This window comes from Chinchilla lanigera, unplaced genomic scaffold (assembly GCF_000276665.1).
Source record: "Chinchilla lanigera isolate Chin_1 unplaced genomic scaffold, ChiLan1.0 scaffold00044, whole genome shotgun sequence".
Classification (NCBI taxonomy): domain Eukaryota; kingdom Metazoa; phylum Chordata; class Mammalia; order Rodentia; family Chinchillidae; genus Chinchilla; species Chinchilla lanigera.
The window spans coordinates 6127965-6148094 of record NW_004955445.1 but is presented as its reverse complement, the minus strand read 5'-3'; positions in this window follow the sequence as shown (position 1 = coordinate 6148094).

The following is a 20130-nucleotide window of genomic DNA, read 5'->3' as shown; positions in this document are numbered from 1 at the left end:
CTTCTCTGGAAGACAGAATTCCACCTGTGACGCCACCTCTGGACTTCTACCTGGATTCTTTTCTATTAGTCCTTCCGATGTCTGGTTTCTCTATTTCTTTTCAGGTCAGCTCAAAGGCCTCTTTCTTAGGAGGCTTCGCTGACCAGATGCTTGCAATTCCCTATCAATACTCTATTGGATTTTTTCTTAGACTTGGTCATCATTGGCATCCAGTTGCTCTTCCTAGGAATATCCACTCCCAGGAGTAGCCACTCTGTGTGCCTTGCTCACTGTCCTGTAGGCAGAGGATAGATAAATACTCAAGAAAAAGTAGGTGTTGGATCATTATTCATCAAATGTAAAATCCACATCTGGATATTTGGGAAATACAGGACACTGCAGAAGAGAAAGTTGAAGGTTGCAGTGACACCAGTTTGATGATAAGTATTCAACTGTTTATCCAATATATATTGAACATCTGTGTTATGGTTTGTGTCTGGATGTCCCCCCAAGGTCTCATGCAGCCATGGAGTGAGCTTCTAGAGTTTACAATTGATCCATGGTCTAATGCTGGGATTATGGGTGTGAGAGCTACACCTGCCCTGAGGCTGGTAGGTTGCATACAATATAAGGAAAGGAAAGAGGCTTGCTCTTCCAGCTGCTGCTTCTCCCTTTTGCTGTGGTTGCTTTTGCTGTTTTCTGCAGCTATGAACTTTTGCCTCTGCCGTGTGCCACTCTGCCTTGGAGCCATCAAGTATGGAGTGAAGCCTCTGCAAACTGTGAGCTAATTAAACCTTTCCTGCCTTAATTTTGGGTGTCAGGTATTTTGTCCCAGCAATGAGAGAAAAGTAACCAAGAAAATCTGTTATGTGCCAAGTTAGAGTTCAGCTGAAGGGCTGGAGATTTAGCTCAGCAGCACAGCGCCTTGCCTTGCAAGTGCAAGGTCATGGGTTCAATTCCTGGTACCAGAAGAAAAACAAAAAACCAAAACAAAAAAACAAAAACAAAACTAGAGTTCAGCTGAGACAGCTGCACATCCTTGATCTCACGGGACTTGCATCTGAGGGAGAGAACAATCCCCACAACTCCAGCAGCTCACTTATATCAAGTGCTTGCTGTCTATGGAGCACAGTGCAGAATACCAGCAATGTTAACACCACAGAGGGAAATGACAAAACAAAACCCTCAAGAGGTTAGTAATATCATACATTTCACCCCGTCCCAGGTAAGGACACAAGTTCTGAGTGTAAATCACCCAAGTTCACCTAACTGGTGAGTAAGAGAGCAGCAGACGTGCCCCAAGCAGTATTTTCATTGCCCACTTCATCTCCGAGCCACTTCATTAAGCAAGTTTTGAAGCAAACAGCATCTCAACTAATGCTGGACAGTCTGTGCCACTGGTAATCAACTCCATTTTCCTGAAGCTCAGAGAAGTGAATTCACTTTGGTGAGTCACACAACTAACAGTGGGTGGGCATGAGGGACACACTGTGATTTGGCACAGGCTGTGTTCTGAAGCACTGCCTGTGTGGTCTTCTCCCCAAGCTAGTGGTTGTGTGGGCAGGCAAAGCAGGGGCATCCATGACTCTCTCACTCTTAGTGTGCATGACACGATGCATCGACTCTGCCCCAGCAGGCCAGATGTTTCCACTGTCCTTGAGCACCGTGAGTTCATTCACACCCACGTTTACCTCACAGTGGGCTTTGTGCTATAGCATGGTACCTGGGAATCTGAGAGCTCATGGAACACATTGCTCCTCCTTGTTATCCCCTGATACGGACTTTGTTTACACAAGCCAGCTCTCCTACTTCTGCCAATAGCATCTCAAGCCCTGTGGGGAAGCCATGTCTTTTTCATTTCAATCTGCAGGGTTCCAACAGATAGGTCTCCTCATCCCTGGCTCCCTGTGTAATGACTGTATTAGTCAGCTAATTAGATCAGGCAGCCACATTTATTTGTCCCCTTCTATTCTCTGTGGTCAAAAGTGCAAAGATTCACCATTTAGAACTCCAACATTTAGGCTGCAAATTCACCTCCATGAGAAGGAAGGATGTGTTTGACATGTGACTCTTTTGAAGCTCACACAGTGAAGTTGCAAGATCTTTATTTTTTTCTCAATTTTTAAAAAATTATAAAGCAAATACCACCTTATTACAGCAAGGGAGCAATGCAGTGTCTAAGAAATTATTTTCTCATCTCCATCTCTAGTGAAGTAACAGATACAGCAGGTTAAATCATATCCTTCTATTTCTTTTTCTATAGTTTGATGATCAGATGCAAACGCATGTTTGTACACATACACACACACACATTTTTTGTACTACTGTACACTGTTGCTTTTGGGTATATTTCCAAAGGGAGGATTGCTGCTTCCAAGGGTAGGTATGATTTGAACTTAAACGTACATGGCAGATTACTTTTCAGAAAGCTTGTAGCACTTCACATTCTCATCCGTCTATTTTCCCAAATTACTGCCAGCCCAGAATGCTTTTGCATTTGGTAATGTCTTTCAGGTTAATGGGCAGCATGTGTTCTGTTTTATTGTTATTATTTTTTTTATTAATGCTTCAACATCATTTGGATTTCTTTTCCTGTAATTGTCCATTTAGCTAATGGATTGCTGCTTTTCCTTATTTATTTGTAGGAACTATTTATATTTTAACGATTAACTATCACTCTGTCATATGTGTTACAGATATTCTTCTTAGTCTTTTGTTTGTCATAAATATATTATTTATGACATATTTTACTGTGCAGAGGGTCTATATTTTTATATGACTTATCTTGTTAAAATTGAGGTAGGCACTTCCAGTGGGTTAGGAAGGAAAGAACCAGATGAAGATCTTAGATGATAACCAGGAGAACAAGAGGAGAACAACCTTTTTCAGGTCACCAGTGTTTAGTGTTTCAGAGAAATTTCTAAAAGTCGCTATCATTAGAGAGAAAGGAACAGTCGTAAACTCAAGATATCTAATGCCTCCCAATGAGATGCGACAATCCCGCTTTATTTCTGTACCTTTTTCATGCTTAGTTGGAAATTTTTAAATCAACCCTTGTGTTGGAAAGAAGAGAATCAGCCTTTCCATTACATATGGCTCTGGCGGTTTCTCCATAGTCACCAGTGATTTTTATGTACACTTGTATACATTGTCTTCAATGAAAATTAAAGTCTCTCTCCTAGAAGTTCTGTCTCTTTCCCCAACTGTGCTTTTTGTCTTCAAAAATAAAGAAGTGAACATCAGTCATTCTGCTCCAGAGATGGCTACAGCTCAGCCATGGCAGATGAAGGATTGAAGATGAGCAGAAGTGAATGATACACACAGCTACTGTGGTAGATCCCAAGTTCCTGCCTATGGGTTTACCTTGTCAATCCAATCAAAGTCTTGAGGGTCTCTTCCTCATCCGTTAGAAATAAAATGAAGATGACTAGTATTTAGGACATATTCAAGGCTTAGAGTAAGCCTTTTTATTTTTCTTCTCTACCTACAGTTTAGTTGCAAGTATCTGACATTGACTTCTGGGGCAGTTAAGATGACCTGAGACCTTTTGCTGAGTAATTATGGTTGTTCTTTTTCATCTTTACAGACCGAGCACCTTGCCCTTTTTAGCCTGTAAAGTCATCAGTAAGAGTCTAAACATGATCTCATCTTTGCTGCTCTTCCCACCACTTATGTGTTCCTTTGCAGGTTTCCCTGAGGATGAGGATGGACTGTTAGCTGAGGTTTACTGAGTGTTTATGCTTGTGGTTCATGTAACACTGACCACTTGCTCTGTTCACGTACTGTGTCAAGTAGTTCTTTAGAGAAATTATTTTCTTTATCATCATAATCTTAGGAGGCACCTACTCTTACAAATCTCCTTGTACACACTGGAAAGCTGAAGCTCAGAGAAAGGCTAGGGTGACTTTCCTAAACATCCGGAGGTAGAGAGAAGCAAAATAAGGATTTGAACCCAGCAGACCTGAAAGCCACAACCTAGATTGTACTTTGGTCCTGTGTGTGTTGCTTCCTGGAGTATGGAAGATGGGACTTCTTAAAGGAGGCTTGAGCAGCAGAAGTTGAAGAACCCCTTGCAATTTTTTTTTTTGTTTGTTTGTTTGGTTTTTCTCCGGTACCGGGAACCGAACTCACGACCTTGCGCTTGCCAGGCAGGCGCTTTTGCCACTGAGCTAAATCCCCAGCCCCAACCCCTTGCAATTTTGTGCAGAATTTTGGGTGAGGTTTGATTTATTTTGTTCATTTATTAGTGGTTAGGAATTTAAGCACATACCCCAGTTTTTGAATAGTTTAAGTATGAACTCCCAATAGTTAGATATTTATTTAAAATTATATACTTGTGGGGTTGGGGATTTAGCTCAGCAGCACAGCATCTGCCTGGCAAGTGAGAGGTCATGAGTTTGATTCCTGGTACTGGAAAAAAAACAAACAAAAAAAAAACACAAAAAATAATAAAATAAAATAAAATTATATACTTGCACTGAAATATTGATGTATCTGCAGTAAAGCATAAATAAACATTTGGGATTTTAAATGACACCTTAGTCCATTTGGGTTTGCTGTAATAAAAATGCCACAGAGTGGCTGATGTACTTGTTTCTCACAGTTCTATAGGTTAAAATTCAGGGTCATGGTGCAAGCACGATTGGATCGGGTGGGGGTCCTCTTCTTGGCTGTAGACTTCTCATTGTATTCTTACATGACTGAAGAGACCAAGAATCTCTCTGTAATCCCTTTTATAAGGACACTAATCCATTCATGAGAGAGCCATCAACCAAAGACCTTAGTTCTTAATCCCATCACCTTAGGATTTAGGATTTCAACAAGTAAATGTTGGGTGAACACAAAAATTCAGTCTGTTGCAAATGGCTAAGGTAAAACTGAAACAAACTACTTGAAATCTAATTAGATGCATTAATAGTATATAAAACTTTGCAATTAGTATTAACATGAACTGCACACTTAGTTTTACACATCTCATGAATCATGATGGCTTCATATTATTAATGAAAAACATTCCAAGACATAACATCTATTTGGGATGAATTCATTGCTCTAGTTGCCTAGTATTATGAAACAAATTATCCCCAGATTGAGTGGCTTAAGCCCATAATTTTATTTTGCCCATGAGTGGTGGGTGAGGATTAGGAAAAGGCTCAGCTGGCCGGTTCTCACTTGGAGTTTCTCATGTGCTGCAGTCCCATGTTGGCTAATGCTGTTGTCACCTGAAGGCTTGACTGGCTGATGTCTCAGGTGTCCCATTTGCCTGGAATCTTGGTCCATCACGGTCTTGGTGTTGCTGAGATTCTTGCTTAGCAACTTGTTTCCCTTTGAAGAAACATCCCAAGAGAGGCCAGTGGGGAAGCTGTGTGGCCTTTCCTGACTTAGCCTCAGAAGTTATGCAATATTCTTCTAGTATAATCTGTTCCACAAAGCAGTTACAACCTGTTCAGATTTGGGGTCTGCAGAATTGGATTAAATCCTTTGATGCAGGAGAAGCAGGAAGACAATATAAGCTAATACACAGAAGGAATGGAGATATTGCTGAGGCATCTTAAAAAAATATAATCTGAGGGGCTGGGGATTTAGCTCAGTGGCACAGCGCCTGCCTGGCAAGTGTGAGGTCATGAGTTCCATTCCTGGTACTGGAAAACAAAACAAAACAAAACAAAAATATATATAATCTGCTCCACTCATCACTACAGACTTAAACACTTGCTAGTAGATATAAATGACTGAATGGAGCACTTACTATGTGCCCTGCTGAGGATTGGCCTTAGATGTTAAAACAAAACATACAATAGACTGGGCCCTGCCTTTCCCCTGTAAAATGGGCCATTATTTTTTCCTACCTGTGAGTGGGCCATTGCTTTTTCCTGTAAACTAAACCCAAATGTTCTATAAATTAACAAATTCTACAGATTTGCACTGCTAAAAACACATAAATACTCCCACCTCCAGACTATAGTGCTTCGCTCTCTTGAGGGCCAACACTCCATTTCTTTGAGTGCATACTTTAAATAAATCCCTTTATGCCTCTTTTAGAAAAGATTAGGGAAACGATATTGCTGGGCCCCTGCCTTTCTGGAGACAATATTCTAGGCTAAGAAATATTGGACCACGGATCTCAATGTAAATCCACGTTTTAAAACAATCTTGATAACTTCATTTTCTTGTTTGCTTAGTGTCTTGACAGGTCACTGATCCCCACTATTTTTTACATCACAACGTAAGTGACAAAGAGCTCCTAACAGGAGTGGAAGAAGATACAGCCTCCCACTTTCCTTGTTGCACACAGAAACTCATGTTTCTCTTATTTCCTTCAACTAGGGTGGCCCTGTAGGAATCTTTAAGTCATTGGTCCTTTTTGTGAGAGCTGCTGTAGATCAGAGTAGCTAGCACAGTCTGTGCCTCCAGACTACTGAGCATGTGTGACCTCACTAAGCTGTAGCTGGAGGGAGAACGCGGCAGTCTCCCTGCTTCTTCCCCAGGCCCCTGGGTGGTAGATTTCCCACCTTTTCTCAGAATTCCTACAATACCATATGCAACTGACGCAGACTAACTGAGACAAATGTCAAGCTGCTTATTAAAACATAACACGGCTTAATTTCTTTCTTATTTTGGTATAAAAATAAGTATAAATAGGAGGTCTGATGTCTTTTTCCTGCTTATTTTCCACGGTAAAAGCCACTGCTGAAGGCAAAGATAGAGCACATTTCTTTGTCTCTCACCAGTGAAAGGAGACGGCGCTCTTGGAAAGGACACGGTCCCCCAGGATGGGGCAACCCCACGCCTTGCCTTCTCCTGAGTGATGCAGCAGGAGGAGCTGAAATGAGCTGCATCTTGCAGGAAGAAACCTGACACACAGTCTTGTTTGAATGAAAGCAGATGCAAAAGAGACGCTAGTTACAGCCTAAATAGGTAGAAGGAGGAGAGCTTTTTTTTTTTCTTTCTACTTGCTTGTATGTTTTGGGTGGAGACTACGTGCTCTGAAGAATTTTACATCTTACAAATGTGCCTGTCCATACGTTAGAATATCTCAGGCATCCTCTGTGGAAGCCTTTGTGTTCCCGTGTAAGGAATCTATAAAGAGAGAGAGGTCATCTCGTAAATGGAGCCAGCATGCAGGATGTTCCTGCTCCCCTTTTGCCAAGGGCTACTGGGATCTGTCCCTGAGCTCATGCATCGGTGACCAGGGTTATTGCTCCCAGAATCCATGTTCAACTGCACAAGCTACACAACTTTGCTCAGCTGTGCTATGCACTCAGCCTAGGCTTATCTCCGTTCTGGCTACATAACCCTAACACAAATAGAATAGAGATATGAACCGCAATGCTAGTATTGGCTGTAATAGCTCAGAGCTACTCCATGCCCTCCGCTCGGCAGACACTGTGCTTGGTGGCCACATGGTTGCATCCGTCCCTCCTCCCAGCACCCTGTGAGGTATGTACTATCAGTTAGCTGACAGCAGAGCAAGAAGCAGCTCTGAAGTACAGGAAAATGGAACAACTTGGAACACACAAACTAAGCCAGGGAAAACTCACATAGTCTGACTCCAGAGTTGCAAGGCTAATTAACAACTTGGATGTATGTGCGACTTATTAGAAGGTTGTGTGAGCCAGTTCCACTGCTGTGTGATCACCTCATGTCTCACACGCTAAGCATTGTGAGGTGTTGTGAGACAAATTCTAAAATGATGCTCACCCAGCCTTGCTTAAACCTCCCGTCCCCTTGAGCATGAGGAGCACTGTCATGGGAAAAAAGGATTTCTGCAATTGTAACTTTAATGAATAAGTAATTGACCTTAAAATTGGGAGATTATTCAGGGTGGGCCTGACCTAATCAGGTGAGCTCTTGACAGGAACTGGGCTGGTTTTTGGAGAGAGGATTAAATAATAAGACTTCACCGTGGCTGTGAAGATGGCAGGGACCACCTTGCAAGGAGTGTGCACAGCCTCAGGGGACCCTGAGTGGCCCCTGTCCAACAGCTGGCAAGACAGTAGGAGCTTCAGTCCTTCCAATTTAAGAAACTGAATTCTGTCAAGAATATGAACGAACTTGGAGATGGACACTTCTCCAGACTCTCCAGATATGAACACGGCTCAGCCAGCACCTCGATTTTAGTCTTGTGTGTTCCCAGGCAGAGAACCTGGCCGTGTCGAGTGTGTCCTGCTGACCCGAGCTACACTCTGAGGAGTGGGGGTTGTGTTCCCATCGCGCCTATGTGCCTTGCCAGTGCCGCAGACCCACTGAGCATCACCTCGCTAGCGTTGTGCTGTATACAGTGGGTGCTCTGATTGTCCACTGCAGAGGCTGTGCATCCAATGGAGAGCACAGGGTGGGGGCGCAGGCTGCCTGGGTTGGAGCAGGGCACTGTGTCTTCCAGGCTGTGTGAGTGAGGACACGTGACCTATGCACCTGCCCCATGTGAGATGAGGATAAATAACCAAACCAACTCATACAGCAGGACTGAGGATGAATAGCACGCATGCGTGGTTTGTATGGCACATACTAGCAACCCAGTAAAATACCAGTTATTCCCGGATTGTGTGTTTCATGAACCCGATGCGTAAATTTTAACTGCAGTGGAAAGAATCCTTACAAAATATACCAAGCATCTTATACTGTTTATAGACTTTATGGAATTCTTTTCTGGGTTATTCGTCATTCCAGTATGGGGGTACCTGTGCCATGGGGGTATCTTTGGGCACCGGGGAGACCAGCAGCTCCTCCCCAGATGGTCCTATTTCAGGTGGTTTTTATTTAACCCTGTGGGGGTGGGGAATTTGTATTCTGTCAATGAACCTTGGCGAAGCTCCTGTCCCCGTATTGGAATAGCCTGATATCTGCAGTGAGAACTGGTTGCTACTTATTGCTGTCAGATGTTCCTCTCTGGGGCGGGCACACACTGCACCTAGCAGCGCTCACCTGCACTGGGGGCCGAGAAACCCGCAGTGACTGGCGCATCCCGCCAGCTGTCCTCTGCTTGGCCCTGCACACGCCCTGGCTGCTCTCCGCCGCCCTCCTCTCCGGCCACAGGGATAACTTTTAGGGGCCGCATCAAGGAGCATTCAGCGGGGCAGACTGGCAAGGAATAAGACAGAAAAGAGGAGGCTGATATGCGCCGCCTTCAGGCGCATTCGTGTAGGGAGCTGCCTTGGCTGGTTGTTGCCTCGGTGACGGCCACCCTTCCGGTTCGTAGGGCACTTCCTTGTTCCTGACTCTGGAAACCACGCCCCTTCCTGTTCCTTCAGACCTAGGGCTGTGAAGGACTCCTTTGACTTCCCTCCACCTCCTGCCTTTGTTACAGTGCTTTTACCCAGCTGCCATGGGCTTACCCTAACCTGAGCGCGCTGTCTTGTTTTTGATAACCCTTTGATCCACTGGCAGCGCTGGATTTGTGTGAACAGCTAATCCCTGTTTTCTGACCGCGGTTCTTTCATTAGCAAGGTCCTGATTCTGAGAGACCATTCCTGTTGCTTCTCACTGGGCTTGGGGTTTAGATTGTGGATGATGGGGGTGGGCTGAGAAGTGGCCTTTGTGTCGGTGAGGAACCTCAGGATCTTTTGCCACCAGCTCAGCTCATCTCACTCAGCTGCATCTTATTTTGCAGTAAGCTCAGCATCGCGTGCCTTGGAGCACGAGCTGATCTGACGAAGAGCGAACTCTCCAGTAAGTCAGTTTTTAAAGGTTGTTTGTTCATGTCTCTGGCGAAACAGGATTGTCCTTTGAATTCCATTTTTTGCAGATTATTGTGGGAACTTCTGGAAGTGGAGAGTGCATTCGGCTCTGATATTAAGCACTTCTGTTTTGCATATTGACACGCATTTTAACAAGGAAAAGGTCAGGGATGGGGACAGTATTGCATGTTAGCGTGACAGCTGACATTTACCTGAGCCTTCTCGATACACTGCAGTTTAAAATAATCTAGTAAAATAATTGTTGTGATTGATTTTTATTTTCTTTTTGGACCCAGAGCTCACCTTTGTTGCTCTTGGGCTAGGTAACTTGCAGAAGCTTAAATTTCCTTTTGATGGAAATTCATTTCTTCAGTTCTGGGTGAATGACAAACTTTGATTAAAATCACAAACTCTTTCATGATCTTTTGGCAAAAGCTGGTGAACCCAATTGCTGCTGACATATTCTTTGACCAACATCTGTTCATCAGTTGACGTTAGAATGGCAGAGAAGGAATGGCAGGGATTTTCGGAGCATAATATCCTTACTTGCAAATCACACAGCCTCAGAAGACTTTCCTAGGGGCCCAGAGAAAAAGCTGGGCATTGACATGTATTGTTACCACAATTCCAAAAGCTCTGTGGCTTTTCCTACCAACAATGTGACCATACTTCTGGCAAAGGAGAAGAAAAAACAATTTACATTTAGGCTGCTTTACTACTTTCACTTATGAAGGAATAGGGATGCATTGGATGAGTAGATACAGATTTGATGCCTGGAGGTCTAGTGGCCACTTCAGAGCATGCAATCTAGGGTGGATGGTATCATGGTCACCCAGCAATGTGCATACCCTAGTCTCCAAAACTGAGATTTTTATCACCTTACACAACAAAGCATGACAGTAGTGACTAAGACTTGAGGTGGGGAAGATGTCCTGGAGCACAAATGTCATCATAAAGGTCCCTGGGAGAGGGAATGCAAAGGTCAAAGAATGCAAAAGAAGGTTGATGGTAGAAAAAGAAGCCGGGCTGATTTGTTTAGAAGTGGAGAGAGTGGCTATGTGCCAAGGACTGCAGGCCACCCTGAAAAGGGCAAGGGACTGATTTTTTTCCTAGAACCTCAAGAAAGAATACCATCTTACAACTTTTCCTTAGCTCTGCAGGATTTATTTAAGATTGTAGCCTCCAGAGTGGTACAATAATAACTTTGTGTTGATTTAAGTCACTAAGTAGCTCAGTTACTTTTCTCCTTGCTGAGACAAAAATACCTGACACCCAAAGTTAAAGGGGGAAAGATTTCTTTAGCACACAGTTTGTAGAGGTTTCAGTCCATCATCCACTGGCTCCAAGTCAAAGTGGCTTCGCAGAGGAGAACAGTTCGTGGTGGGCAGAAGGTAGTAAAAGCAACAAGAGAAGGAAAAGACAAACCTCCTTCTGTCCCTTATACGGTATCCAGGCTACCTGGATTAGAGTGGTGCCAAGCCAATCAGTGGGCTGATTTAGTAATCTCCCACCCTTATTCCTACACCCATAAGTAAGTTGTTTGCTGTTACAGCAGCAAGGGAAAGCTAACACCAAGTGATCTTGAGATAAAAATCCTGAGCTGGGATGGTAAAGCAAAAGGATAGGGTTCCCCGGTGACATAGAGGAACCACCATTGTTGTTGTGGATTTGTTACTTCTGGATTTATTTTATGCTAGGAATAACCTTGCATTTTATTTTTTATTTTTTTATTACATGCTACAGTTCTCAGGGTTGTTTTTTATAAGATTCAGTGTTTGTTTGTTAGGCATTCATTAATCACAAGCCCCGTCTAAACAGCAGAGTTGTTTATAGCTCCCTGTGATCCACATCCCCAAACCCTCTCCTTTATCTAACTCTTACGCACAAAGTCAACAATTTCTTCTAATTAAATCAACCCAGGCCCACATAGAAAACACCCAGGGGTGGCCCAGAACCCACCAGAATTATGCAAACCAGGACATGCTACACTGACCACCCTGTTTTCCTTGCTCTGTCTGAGGAAACCCCAGTAAAGGGTGAGGTCTGTGCCTTCCCTGGCTCCTGTCAGCTTCCTGACTAACCCTGGTGCTTTTCCCTAAGGTCCTTCAGGATGTGCCTTTTGTTTCTAGGGGAAAGGTGGGAAACATTAAACTCTTCTTTCAATGACATTGACCTCCCTGTGTCATTACTCAGTCACTTTATAAATTAATACCTGGTGAAAATCAGCCAACAGACTAATGATAAGCAATAAGCAATATAAATTAAGTACATTAAAGTAAAATTTAGAAGAGTGATAATGATTTGAAGAAAATAAACAGGGTGGTGTGATAAAGGGTGCCCACATACAGATGGGGGAAGGATTTTGTGTGTGTGTGTGTGTGTGTGTGTGTGTGCATGTGTGTGTGAGTATGTATGCATATGCATGTGTGTAGGTGTGTGTATATGTGTGTGTGTCTGACTTTTAAGCTGAAACCTGAGTGATGAAAGGGGGCCCTTTGAGTGAGGCTGGAGTCTGTCACAGTACCGCAGGGATAGGAATAGCTAGGCCCAGGAGCAGAGGTGGCCGACAGCTGGGTGAATTTAGAAGGCCAGGAGAACGGAGAACGACGAGGTCAGGGGGTGCCAGACCAAGAAAAGGAAGACGGCTTTTCTTCTCCATGCTATGAGAAACCATTGGAGGGATTTAAGTGGAAGTCATTGGCTCTCATGTGCATTTTAAAGCAATTACTACAGATACTGCTATCTCAAGCATGGGAAAAGCCAGCCCACCATATGGCACGGTCCGATTCTGTCATGCTAACTTTCATTGGTCCCTCCTGGGGACTTAAAATTATATTATAGCTGGCTACTAATGTATACAAGAATTATGATCTAGGACACCGGGGCAATGCTGCTTTTCTTTGTGTGTGGTTTCCGCATCAAATATCGTCTTTCTCTGAGGCTGATAAATATAAGTACTTGGGAGTTTTTTATGGATCAATGAAATATTAATGGAGCTGGAGGTGCTTTAAGTTTATTTATAAAGGTGGGTCAACTATAGGTCAAATACCATTATAGCAAATGCAATTGTAATGAATATCTTTGATAAATTTGATTTTTAAGCCCCAACCCATGTCCTATTTATTTCAAACAATATGAGCTGAGCGCCTACAATTTATTAAATGCAATTCTGAAATCTGAAAAAGAAAAGAGAAAGGGAAACCTGAAGATCAAGGTGGATTTCTTTTAATATATTTTTACAAGTCATTTATTGGCCAAAATTGAACTAAATTGATAAGAGCATAGATATAGATATAGATAGATACATATGTAGTCTATTCATTCTGCTGGTGGGAATATTTATACATTTCACTGAAGAAATATTGAGTTTGATGACAAGAACATGCCTTTGTTCACTATGAGATTTATATATATATATATATATGTGTGTGTGTGTGTGTGTGTGTGTGTGTGTGTGTGTGGGTGGGTGGGTATACATATATATACGAAATTACCTAACATACAAGGAAAATATAAATTCAGAAATACATTTGACCCAAAGAGTTCCAAATGAAGGATTAAGAACTTCCACTATTGGACATGATAATTTCTTCAGAAGTTGTAAGAAAGGAATTTGAATACAGATTGATATTAGGAAGTAGATGGAGACATTTTAAAAGGCTATAGATAAATCACACAAATACAAGCAATACATATATTTGCTTTGCTTATACCAGTAATTTTGCAAGACATTTTTATAAACTTTGTAAAGTCAGGAGCTAAGAGATCTATCATCTATCTATTTATCTATCTATCTATCTATCTATCTATCTATCTATGTATCTGTCTGCCTGTCTATCTATCTATCATCTATCTATATCTATGAACCTGAAAAAAATTAGATGCCCAATATGTATTTGTGGAATATAGCTATTAAGGCAGTTGATGTGACTAGGGATCAAATGTTGAGTGATCCACCCTGGTGCTTGGGTTGGTGGAATCAGTCAATGTCTTCCAACACCCACCCTACAGTTTTGTTTTGTTTTTTTCCCTATAGGTCACTGCCTTACTGAAATGAAAAGAAAGTGAAGCTTTTTACAAAGTGATCAAAGGCATTGGAACATAAAGGAGGAAGAGGGAGAGGAAGAGGAGGAGGAGGAAGAAGCATTCTTGTTTAATTTGGACAGAGCTAACCAATCTGTGCAAAAAGCCAAGAGCTTTGTTTCTACATAAAGGAAGACTCTAACCAGTTCTAATCCAGCAGCATCATTGGCAGTGGGAGACTATAAAAGCAAAATATTCACTTTGAAAAATGAAACCTATTAAATTCAGAGCATTGTAATTTCCCATTGTGAGAGTGCAGTACCAGCGATTAAATTCTATTGTGCATCTACAATCCTTGTTACTGATGGTGTTTAGTATTACTAGACGAGATTCCAAGAATATAGGCTCTCCACAGTAAAGTGCTGTTCTACTCCTCATTTGAAACAATTTGCATATGTCTTAGATTTGTTCTTGATTTATCTTTTCCCCTTATTCTTTGTATCCTGTCTGGGAGTCATTGCTGTAGACTGCACCTCTAGATATATTCTGTGCAGTCTCACTCTGCTTATGTGGTTCCTATCCAAAAACCCCACCAACTTTCGAACTGGTCTATTTGCTACCCATCCTCCACACAGCAGGAAAACTGCTTTCTGAAGAGAGAGGAGCCCTCTTAGGTTGTGTTTCTCAGAAGCATACCCTAAGAGGAGGATTTCTGTGAAAGTGTAAGACTAGCATTTCTTATCCAAAATGCTTGGAAGCAGAAGTATTTCAGATGTCAGAGTTTGAATATTCTCATAGACTTTACCATTCTAGTATCCCTCCTGTGAAAATCCTAAATGCTCTGAAATCTAAAACTTTTCAGCTGCGTGTTGGCACTAAAACAATTTCAGATTTGGGGACATTTCCAATTTCAGGTTTTTGGAAATGGGATTTTAAACCTGGAAGGTATTAGGATGCCAGGAAAAACCAGAGAGGGAGTGGGAAAATGAGGCCAGGAAGACAAAGAGGTTAGACAAGCATGCAGTGTTACCCCCAAGATTATTCATCTGTGGCCCCAGGTAGTAAGTATGTTTATTATCTTCTTGTAAGGAAAGAGAAGCCCAGGGTGGTTATATAAATTGTTCAAGACCTCGCAATTAGGAGATGTAGAAGGAGAATGTGACCCTAGAAATCTGTCTTAGAGTTTATTTTCTTACCCCTGGCTGCAGAAGATGCCAACGTATGCTGTAAACAGGAAAGATGGGTGGCACCAAAATTGCAAGGTCTGTGAAGTACAGTCTTAGGCTTTTCCAAAGTGTCAAGATCATGAACATAAAAGAAAGATGAAGGAACTGCTCCAGAATGAAGAGTAGAGAGGAAGAACCAATTGTAACAAATGATTCTGAACTTAGCTTTTTACTGTGAAGGAGACTATTAGGACATTGGAAGAACATGATGGAGATTTGAAGAGTGATTGTAGGAATATGTTGTATTGGGTTCCTGACTAAGATAGTTGATTGAAATCCTTGTTTGTTGGAAATATACAGGAATATACATCCAGTATTTGGGGCACTGAGTCAGGAATTTTCTCTTTTTTCTTTCCATACTGAAAAATTTAAACCAGGACAGTTATAGTTTGTGTCTGGAGGTCCCCTCAAATCCTCATGCAGTCTTTGGACAGGCTTCTAGAGCTTATGATTGATTCATGGTCCAATGTTGGGATTATGGATGTGAGTGCTACACTCACCCTGGGGCGGGTAGTTTGCATATAATGTAAGGGAGGGAAGGAGGCTGCTTGCCGCTGCTCCTCCCTTTTGCTCTTGTTGCTTTGCTGTTTTCCACCACCATGAACTATTGCCCTTTGTCATGTGCCACTCTGCCTCAGAGCCAGCCAAATATGGACTGAAACCTTCACAAACTGTGAGCTAAATAAACCTTTCCTTCCTTAATTTTAGGCATCGGGTGTTTTGTTTCAGCAATGAGAGGAAAGTAACCAAGACAGAATTTGGTACCAAAGAGTGGGGTCATTGCTGTGACTGCACCTGATCATGTAGTTCAATAGCCTTTGGAAATGGCTTGTGGGCAGAATTTGGAAAGGTTCAGAAATGTCGCAAGAGAGAGTACAGCTGGAATGCTTTAGGCTCTTCTGTATGGGAGATTCTGTTCAGAGCTCAAAAGACCAGAAGGCTGATAGAAATCCTGCTAGTAAAGACTAGGTCTGGGAGGTTTCTGTTGGAAAGGAGGACTACACTGGTTGTTGGAGTACAGATGATGTGTGTTATTGCTTGGCAGAAAGTTTGTCTGCATTTTGCTCATGTCCAGAGACTACGTGAGACTGAGCTTTAGCATGGCAAACTGATTAATCTGGCAAAAGAAATTTCAAGGCAGTCAAATGTTAGGGCAGTGGCATGGCTATTGTTGTGGGCTTTTAGCCAGATTTATATTGAGAATCAAGAGCAAGGAGTCCAGCAAGATGATTTATTTATTTTTTTTATTTTAAAAATAAAAGGGGGGAAACATTAACAGACAATCTTTTACAAAATAGCAGAAGAACAATACAGACAATACAGTGTTACAAACAAAGTGGTAGGAAATTAACAATGCTTATTGTATAACACATTGATATCTCCAAAGTGGTTTCTCATGAAGACAAATACAGACATGCAATATTAATCAATCAAGGACTCATTAACAGTTTCTTTCAGCAAAGAAATAGAAGACAGTAGATCAACTATGTTAACTATCCTGTATACACATATATACAAAATTTCTCCTTCTTTCCCTTCTCTTTTCCCACATTTCCTTTACCCCTGAGCTTTTTCCTGTCATTTCACAATGTCTATCATACCTCTGACTTTATGTTAACTCTTCAAGTTTTATACTAGTGAGACAATTCGGTGCCTGCATATGCAGGTCTGATTTATTTCACTTATGAGTATGGTCTCTAGTTGTGACCATTTACCTATAAAAGCCTCGAGTTTATCTCTCTTTATAGCTGAGTAATATTCCATTATATAAAAGTACCACAATTTTCTTATCCGATCCTTGGTAGATGGACATTTGGGTTGCTTCCACAGTTTAGCAATTACAAATTGTGCTGCTATGAACATAGGTGCACATATATCACTGTGATATGATGTTTTTAGATCTTCCAGGAAAATACCCAGAAGGGGAATAGCTGGGTTGAATGGGACCTTTAGTTCTAGTTTTCTGAGGAGTCTCCAAACTGATCTCCACAGTGGTTTCACCAGTCCAGCAGGATGATTTAAAATGTCAGTTTGACCAGAAAGGAAGCTCCAGTAAAGCTATGGCTTGCAAAGATAGAGCTGAGGAGATCTCAATTGCTGAGAAGGAACAGGAAAACAGAAAAGATGGTCTGAGGACATCACAAGAAGCTGCAAGTCTCCACTCTTTTCAGCCTCAAACCTGCAAACGTGAAAGACTTTGCTTTGAGGAGAAAGCCACAGAGCACCATGTTCCAGAATGGTAGTGGCTGCACCACGTACCAGAATGGAAGTGGCATAGAGAATTTGATCCTCAGAATCAGGTTTGAATGCTCAGCAATCCAGGCACTCAACTCCTACAGCCAAGAGAGAAGAAAGTCTGGCTGCTACTCCAGCTGGCAGCAGACCTTGGCATCATCCACGTAGCACTGGTTTTAGGTGCATGCAGAATCTTATCTGAGGATAAGAAGGCTTCCATCTAGATTTCAGAAGACCTGGGAGGCCAGGCAGTGTGCCCCTGAGAGGGCAGTGTGTGAAGCTGTGAGGGAGAAACCTAAAGTGTAGTGGAGACCTCAGAAGGTTGGAAAAGCCAGGAATGAGGATTGTCTGAGGAACGCTGCAAGGAGGGAGCAAAGTGGGCCCAAGAGAGAAGCCCTAGGAGTTACACCCACCAGAGGTGCCATGGGGGTGGAGTCACACAAACCCTTTGGAGCACACAATTTACTACAAATTGTTTCAGATGTTCCACATAGAACTACAGGACTTACTGTTTGCCCTGTTGGATGTTGGACTTGCTTTGGTCCCAGTGTTTTGTATCCCCCTTTTTGTACCTTTTGGAATGGTAATATTTATCTTGCACCACTGAATGTTGGAAGTGTTTAACTTTTCATTTGTACAGGGTTTCACAGCTAAGAGTTTGCCTTAAATCTTGGAGGAGACCTGGGACTTGGAGTCTTCAACAGTGCTGAAACTGGTAGGACTTTGGCAACTCTTAGAGAAGGACAAAAGTGTTTTTTGCATAAAGGGATGTATATGAGTTTTTAGGAGGCCAAGGGTGGAATGTTATGGTTTGTGTCTGGATGTCCCCTCAAATCCTCATGCAGTCTTTGGACAGGCTTCTAGAGCTTATGATTTATGATTGATTCATGGTCCAATGCTGGGATTATGGATGTGAGGGCTACACCCACCCTAGAGCAGGTAGTTTGCATACAATGTAAGGGAGGGAAAAAAGCTGCTTGCTGCTGCTCCTCCCTTTTGCTCTTGTTGCTTTGCTGTTTTCCACCACCATGAATGTTTGCCTTCGGCCATGTGCCACTCTGCCTTGGAGCCAGCAGAGTATGGACTGAAACCTCTACAAACTGTGAGCTAAGCTAAACCTTTCCTTCCTTAATCTTGAGCATTGCGTATTTTATCTCAGCAATGAGAGAAAAGTAACCAAATCAAAGACCTTTACACCATCTATTTTATTTTATTTTTATTTTTATTTTGAGACAGATCTCCATAAATTCCCTAAGTAGGAACTCACAATCCTCCTGCCTCCGCCTCATAAATTGCTAGAATTGTAGGCATGCACTGACATGCTTAACTTGGAACTTGCTCTTGCAGGTCAAGACATTAAGGTTATTTTTGCCCCTCCTTACAACTTTCATACAACTTTGAGAAAGCTTTAATGTAAAAAAGCAATTAAAAAATCCTCAAGCAACATTTGTTAAAATCCAATTATCTTACTTATAATTATTAGGTTTGGATATCAAAATAGATGGTTAGTAAGAAGATACCCATATAAATCAGGGTTTTGAAGAATGCATTGTCTTTGTGGGTGTGACCCAAGCCAGGCTTTTATATCTCAGGAACCAAGATTTGAAAGGAAGATCATAAAGCCTTAGGGTGAGAAAAGCAAGATTATAAATTAAAAGAAATTTATGATCACATAAGATGAGAAAATCTCCTGGGAACCTAGAGGGCCAGTGAGGTGAAAAATATCTGAGAAATTGTGACAAGAATATGACAGTTCTAGGTTTGAGGTCATCTAGAACAAAACTTTTTGGTTTATAGATGGGGGAGAACACAATTTCATGGAAAAGCTCTACTCTGGCCACAAAAGTCACTCTGATAGGCTTGAGGCAGGGGGACACCACAGGTCTGTCTAGGTGGCTTCACAGGACCCTATAAAACCCAGCCAAAAGGGGAAACAAGCAACCCTTCTACCCAGGAAGATATAGGAGTTGATAGTTCCCAGAAACCTTCTACTGGAGAAGTCTGGATTCAGCAAAAGGGAGTTTAGGTGACCAGGACTTCATGTTCAGGGACAACAGTGAGGAGATGGTCATTAATATCAGGTGCCAGCATAGAACTCAAAGGACTAGGTGAACCCATTGGCTTCTTGGCGACACAAGGCTAGAGCATCCATTGAGCAGGGAGTCCACACTGCATGACAGTATTTGCACTAGGCCCTGGGGAGGTTCTTGAAGCCCAGGGCAGAAGGAACTGATGTGAAAGAGCAGGTCCAGGGCAGGCCCAGGGCCAGACATGTCCTCCTGACACTGGGCAGATCTGATCTCTCCCTGGAACCCAAGTGCATCTGAAAAGGAACTAGAACTCTGAGATTAGAGAGAACCCCTGAAATGTCAGTGTTTTGGTTTGGGGGTTATTTTGTAAGGAGAAACAATATAATACAGGACACATATTTTGTAAGATTATTTATAATAGTCACCCAAAGAACAATATACAAAAGTGTGCAGGAAATCTATCCACACATTATAGACCAAGAATCCAGCTGAGGGCCTGGATCCCACAATAATGTTCTGCATGAGTCCAACTTAAGACCTAGAGCTCAAACAATGCCGCTCTTGGATCCAACTGGAATCCCAGAGCCCATAACAATATCTCATGCAGTCCTGTTTCATGGATCTGTGCTTCGAAGGCCCAAAGGTCAGTAGTGGAATCTAGGAAGTCTGTGCCAGCGGAATGAAGGATCTGTGCTAGCAGGCTGAGGGATCTACACTGGAAACAGGAAGCAATGCTCAAAGTAAGAACCAGAGCTCTCCTGAAAGATACCACAGCCATCCTTAGCAACAGCGAGGTCCCGAGGTCCTCCGATGATTAAGATGGCTGAGTTCCTATCAGGGAAGCCAACATAGTAAGCTTCTCCAGCAGCCTGGCAGTGCACCTTCTTCCCCTCTGGAGCCAGGAAGCGATGCTCAAAGTGAGGACCAGTGCTCCTCCAAAGTGAACTGAAGCTATGCTCA